This window comes from Canis lupus, chromosome 32, assembly GCF_003254725.2.
Source record: "Canis lupus dingo isolate Sandy chromosome 32, ASM325472v2, whole genome shotgun sequence".
NCBI lineage: Eukaryota > Metazoa > Chordata > Mammalia > Carnivora > Canidae > Canis > Canis lupus.
This window is the reverse complement of record NC_064274.1, coordinates 33,889,715-33,896,488: the sequence shown is the minus strand read 5'-3', so window position 1 is coordinate 33,896,488 and position 6,774 is coordinate 33,889,715. Positions and strand designations below refer to the sequence as shown.

General features: G+C 33.0%; 1 long non-coding RNA gene across 5 annotated transcripts in view; it reads right to left on the bottom strand.

Annotated features, from left to right (window-relative positions):
• Window positions 1-6,774, bottom strand: part of LOC112671690 (uncharacterized) — a 113,906-nt gene continuing 107,132 nt past the window's right edge. For all 5 annotated transcript variants that reach the window (XR_003143793.3, XR_003143789.3, XR_004811399.2 and 2 more), the window contains one exon: window positions 1-206. This is a non-coding gene — a long non-coding RNA (uncharacterized LOC112671690). The remainder of the gene's footprint in view (window positions 207-6,774) is intronic.

Here is a 6,774-nt window from a genome sequence, read left to right as displayed (position 1 = left end):
TTATTTATTTATTTATTTATTTATTTATTTATTTTTAAGATTTTACTTATTCATGAGACACACACACACAGAGAGAGAGAGAGAGGCAGAGACACAGGCAGAGGAAGAAGCAGGCTCCATGCAGGGAGGTGGGACTCCATTGGAGGACTCCAGGACCGCATTCTGAGCCAAAGGCAGCGCTAAACTGCGGAGCCACCTGGGATGCCCTGAGAAAGTTAAAGACAAATAAGGTAATCAGAATAACAAAGAAGAGAGATGAAAAATCTCTCCACTCTTGCAGTTTAATAAAGATGCAATTAAATCTGTTCTTATACGTTCTTTCACTTTTATCAAGAAAAAGGAGCACATAATAAGTTAAGATCAACGAAAAATACTTATCATATCAAGTAGTATAAAAAGGATAAATTACTCTGTTAATACAACTAGATTGGATCTAAAAGCAAAAGCCAATAGTAACCTGTGTACAGGAGGCAAAAATTAAAACAAGTGACCCACAAGAATCGAAAATAAAATTACCATTTTTATTCTCAATGTAAAAAATAAATGCAATAAAAAAAGGTTGGGATATTAATATTAGGGTAGAAACTAAAGCAAAAATATATGAGACACAACAATATCATTAATTGTAAATGGTAACCTTTACAAAGAAGATTGTATATATTTATCATATGATTAAATAGGATGTCAATATATAAAGCAAACACTTCAGGAAATGCAACTGAAAATGAAGGATTAAGAACAATGAGATATTTTAACTCACCTTTTTCAGCCACTAAATAATCAAATAGATTTTTTTTAAGAGCAAACAGGAAGTCTAAATAACATAACAGAGTGGATCAAAAAGATACATTAACCTCTATATTCTGAAAACAAAGAACATACCTTTCTTTCAAGTTCTTATGTAGTATTTTAAAATCTGACTCTATATCATTCGAAGAAAATATAAATTTATTATAAAATGATTAATGATATAAAATTATCTGATCATAAATTAATACAAATAGGAAATAAAAAAAAGAAAATACCAAAAACATCTTTTGCCTGGACAGTATTTTTATTTTGATTCATAAAGAAAGTAACTGAAATAGCCAACCATCCTGAAAACATAAAATATAAAAAAAAATCATAATAATAACATATAGAGAAAAAAATCTGTGGATTTAGGTGCTAATTGTAGCAGAAAAGAAAGTCACTAAGTGAGTTAATCATTCAACACACACACACACACAAATAGAAAAAGTTAAAAAAATAAAACCTAAAGAAACAAAATGAATTTAGGGGAAAAAAAGAATAAATCAATCGCAAAATACTTCTTTGAGAAAAACAAGCAAGCAAGCAAAAAAAGAAAAAAAAAATTAAGCCCATATCTAACCTAATTGAAAAAAAGAAAAGATACAAAACACAGAGACATACATGTGAAGAAATTATTATAGATAGGAAAAATTAAAATAGTAAGATAGTTTGCTCAAATATATTTAATTAAATTTGACAACCTGGAAGAAAGTAGATGCCCCTTTCCTTAGAAAATTGACTACAAAAGAAATAGACACTGAATATTATCTAACATTTGTCGAATGAGAAAAATAACAGAGCTGTTCTGTAAAAATCATAGAGATGAGATAGTTCACAAGTGAAGTCCATTACACTTTCAAGGAACAAGTAACTCCAATTATCTAAAATGTTCCAGAATATGTCAGAAGGAAAGCTTCCAAATGCTGTCTACGAATTAACTATAACATTGATCACAAAACTAGATGAAACAGCAAAGAAAGAAGAAAAAAATCACATTTACTAATATTAATGCAAAATATTGGCCTATACCTTTGACTTGGAGAGTAGAAAGATAATATGATCTTGGATTCATTCTAGAAATGAAAACTATTATGATATTACAAAGCTCTCTTAATATAATTCACTATATTAATAGTGTGGCAGGTTTTGTAGACTGCCTCTCTCAATAGCCACTTAAGCTCTCTTTGGGGTATGCTTTCCTTGTACTTCAGAGGCTGAGAGTCTAAAATCTGCATTTCCCAGGCACACTTGAACCTATGAAACAGGTGTGATTTTTGGTTCTACTAATCAAGCATGCAAATGAGATTTTTGAGGCTTGAATTTGGAACCTAGTTAAACAAGAAGAGAGGCAGAGAATGGGGATTTGTGCTATAGTTTGAAGTAGAACTTTGTGGACCAAGGGATACCAGTTTCCCGATTCACCTTCAGTTAAAAGGCATTGGCAGCTGCTTTCCAGCTGAGGGCAGCAAGTATGATACAAAGAGATGAGACCTTACTTGGAATCTCAACCTTGAGCCAGAAACTCTAGCTCTTTAAAAGATTTTGAAAGCCATGAAATATCTGGTGTGAAATCCTTTTCTGCTGCTTATACTAGCTAGAGTAATATCTGTTGCTTACAATTGATAAATAGGTCAAAGAAAAAAACAAAAACAAAAACATAGGACCAGGTTTCTTGATGTCACAAAGACTGAGAAAATGCAACTATCTTAATTCCTGTTAGAATTTCTTAATGAAATTGTGGTATAGATGGATACTTCCTTAAAGAAATAAAATATATGTCTTTAAATCAAATTGATATTATGCTTACTGGATGAACACTAAAAGTATTTTCATTAAAGTATAACATAAGATTGGCCATCTCTGCTAGAATTTTTTTTTTCTTTTCAAGAATTTTTTAGTTATTTTTTCTAGAAGTACTAGCCAATACAACTAGAGATGTGAAAGGGAAAAATGCATAAAAATTGAACAGAATAAATAAAATGTTTATTTTCATAACTAGAAAATCCAAGAGGATCAACTAAAGTTACTAGAAAAAGATTATCTAGTTATTAATATATAGAAGTCCAGCTTCTCTATTTACAAATAACTACACAGAAAAAATGGGGGGAAATCTCATTTATAAGCCACCAAAAAACAAAAAACAAGAAAAATAAACAGAACCTAGAAATAAACTTAACAAGCAATATGGCAATTCTAAATGCAGATAACTTTAAGACTCAGACATAAAAGACTTGAATAGACTTTTTTTTAAGAGATCTTATTTATTTGAGAGAGAGAGAGAGAGAGAGAGAGAAAATGAGCAAGGAGAAGAGCAGAGGGGAGAGAGAGGGAGAGAGAGAATCTGAAGCAGACCCCTACTGAGTGTGGAGCCCTACTCAAGGCTCCTTTTCAGGGCCCTGAGATCATGACCTTCATGGAAACCAAGAGTCAGACACCCAAATGACTGAGCCATCCAGGTGCCCAAATAGATAGTTTCTTATTGCATATTATTACTCAGTATTTTAAAGACTTCTAAACTGTAATCTGCACATTTTATATGACTCCAATAAAAATAACAGAGTATTCAATATCCATTTTTTGAAACTAGTTTAACTGATTAAAAAGTTTACAGTGAAAAAACCATTCAAGAAAAACCATAAAAATTCTGAAATGTTAGAGGTAATTTATGACAATACTTAGTAGTTATGAAAACACATTTGGTGGTGACAGTCATTAGATATGAAGTACTTTTATGATTAGATGGTGAATTTTTAGAAATAGCCCTAATAGAAATGCCAACAGTTGGTGTATGATAAAGGTGGCCCTGCCAATTAGGGAGAAAGATTTTTATTTATTTCGTAAGTTTTATTTATTTAAGTAATTAAGAGTCAGATACTCTTCCAACTGAACCAGCCAGAAGCCCTGGGGGAAAACAATTTTTTAAAAAATTTCAGATAGAATAATAATTTAAATGAACAAACAAAAAACCCACAAAAGTACTAAAACAAAAAAATGAGGAAACTTTAATGCAATCTTGAATTAAGGAATTCCTTTTTTAAATAAGACACGATACACAAAAGCCATAAGGAAAATTATTGATAATTTTAGGTAGATAAAAATTCTATATGTTAGCAGCATTATAAACTAAGTACAAAGTCAAGTAACAAAATGGAAAAAATATAATCATAGCATTAGTCAAAGTACAAAGTGATATTTTTACAAGAACATTTTTTCAAAAACTTTTTAAAGATAGAATTCATATACCATACTGTTAACTATTTAAAGTTTTTAGTATATTCAGGGAGTTGTGCAACTTCAAAGCAATCAATATTTTCATAACCCCAAGAAACTTGCATCTATTACAGTCACTCCTCCATTTCATCCCAACTCAGCTCCCTCAGCCCTAGGCAACTTTCTGTCTCTATAGATGTAGGCTATTCTGCACATTCCATTAAAATGGTGTAGTATTTTGTTGTCTTTTATGATTGACTTTTTATATGTTTTTGAGGTTCATCCATGTTGTAGGGTAGCATGTGTCAATACTGCATTTCTTTTACTTGATATTTCTTTTTATTAATGACAATGTTTCATTGCATGAATACAACCATAGTCTATTTACCTATTCATCAGTTGATGGACACTTGAGTGGTTTCCACTTTTTAGGAATTATGAATAATGCCACTAGGCACATTTTTGTACAAGATTTTGTGTGAACATATGTTTTCATTTATCTTGGGTATATATCTAGACACAAAATTGCTGGGTCAAAATTGCCATTTTTAAACTTCTGAGGAACTGCCAGAGTATTCTCTAAAGTGGCTGCACCCATTTTACATTCCCACTGGAGTGTAGAAGGGTTCCAATTTCTCCATAAACTTGAAAACAATCGCTATTATCCATGTAAAATGTTATGTGGTTTTAATTCACATTTCTCTAATGGCTAATGATGTTAAGAATTGGTTCATATGCTTTTTTGGACATTCATAAATCTTTGGCGACATATCTATTCAGATTTTTTTGCCCATTTTTAAATTATATTGTTTTTTTGTAGAGATAAAAGAGTTCTTTAAACGTTCTATACACTAGTCCTTTAACAGAAATATGATTTGCAAGTATTTTCTCAAATTGTGTGGGTTGTCTTTTCCCTTTCTGGATAGTGTCCTTTGCATTTGTTCTTCTGGACTTGCCTTTCCCAGCATGAAACCACCCTATGAGTGACCTGGGCTGCGGACAATCAAAGTCCCAGTAACCTGGGCCTGCCTCACTTGGGGTAGAGCCTCCATTCCATGCATGGGGAGGGAATGAAAGAAATGAACCCCTAGCCTCTTGGTTACATTTTTTTCAGAATTTTGCCTCTTCACCTTGGTGTCAGAGGGAATGAGAAATGCTGGCAGCCAACTCCTCCAGGTAAGATACTGTGTCTCTTGGTTAGAACTGAGAACACCTGAAGCCTAATCTAGTTGGCCACACCCACCTGGAGGGGGTGAGCAGGAAAGCAGTAGGTCATGGCTCATGTGTCACAGACATTCTTTTTACTAAGATTTGGCACATTTTTTTTCAAATAAATGTTTCCTCATTTGCTGTATTTGCTTAAGACAATTTCAAGAGATTTTAATTGGTTGGTTTTTTTTTTTTATAATTTTTATCAATTATAGTTATTTCCCTAGGGTCTGATCCACAGGGTTCCTAATGTCACCATTCAGGAAGTGGAACTCTACTAGTTGACTTTTTAAAAAGGTTCAAAAAAATTGTTTTAAAGAAGGTAACAGCCGAGGTGCCTGGGTGACTCAGTTGGTTGAGTGTCTGGCTCTTGATTTTGGCTCAAGTCATGATCTCAGCATCCTGAGATTGAGCCTCATGTTGGGCTTTATGATGGGCATGGAGTCTGCTTAAGATCCTCTCTCTCCCTTTCCTTCTGTCCCTCCCCCCCCTTAAATAAATAAATAAATAAATAAATAAATAAATAAATAAACAAACAAGAAAGATAATAATTCTCTATCTTTAATTTGGCTATTCTACCTATTGCATCTGAATCACAGAATGTTACATTTAAAAGGAACTTTTGCAATTTAGTGTTACAGTCACCTCATTTTAATAGATAAAAGACTTTGCTAAGGTTCACATAGGTACTCAATGCCAGAAGGAATACAGGATCTGTTGCCACTTGATTTACACATTTTTAATGTCAACATGAGAAGGAAGTCTCTATGTAACCAACTTTCTAAGCCCAGGCATCCTCATTGCCTTCTTTATGTGTGTATCATACCTTCATCACGTGCAGTCCCTTTGTTTTCTTTGCAGAGTGTTATGTGCTATGAAGACAGGAAAGCAAAGCAGTGTCCAGGATGCATGAGAATGTGTAGGAGGTGGTTGGAGCCACTGCTGCTAACATTTTTGTCAGCAGCATAGCTGATATTTTTTAATAGGTATTTTGGACAGATGAGATAGTAATCCTTTCTTAATGAGAACATGAAGGAAATTATTTTAGCCACTAATTTTAATCTTCTTTTTAAGTCCAATTTTAGTAATTTGAAATACTCTCCTGCTACTTTTTCTGCAATCAAGTTTAGTTTGTGATTTCAACATGTTTTGTACTAAAGATTTTTTCTGATCCACGAAGAAATCTTAGGTTTGACTGGCAGCATGAGGGTAGTTACATAAGTACAAGCAGGACCAATATGCTGGGGATTTAAATGTGCCTATAACTAAATATTAATTGCTAAAGATAGCAAGTAGCATCACGGATAGGATGCAGATAAATATATGTTTTAAAACCTCACCAAACTTCCGACAATTTTATCAGCCCACTCTTAATGGTCTGATATTTACTTTCCCATTGCTATCTCTGATCTGAAAGAACATAAGCATATGCCTACAGATGAAAAAAGTCATAAAATCTTCTCTTCCTCCAAATCTCTGACTCCCTCAGCCAGGCAACATGCCCAGCTGCCTGACTTTGAGGTCAGGTTGCAACACATATTTATGTAAAATATCTCCTTGAGG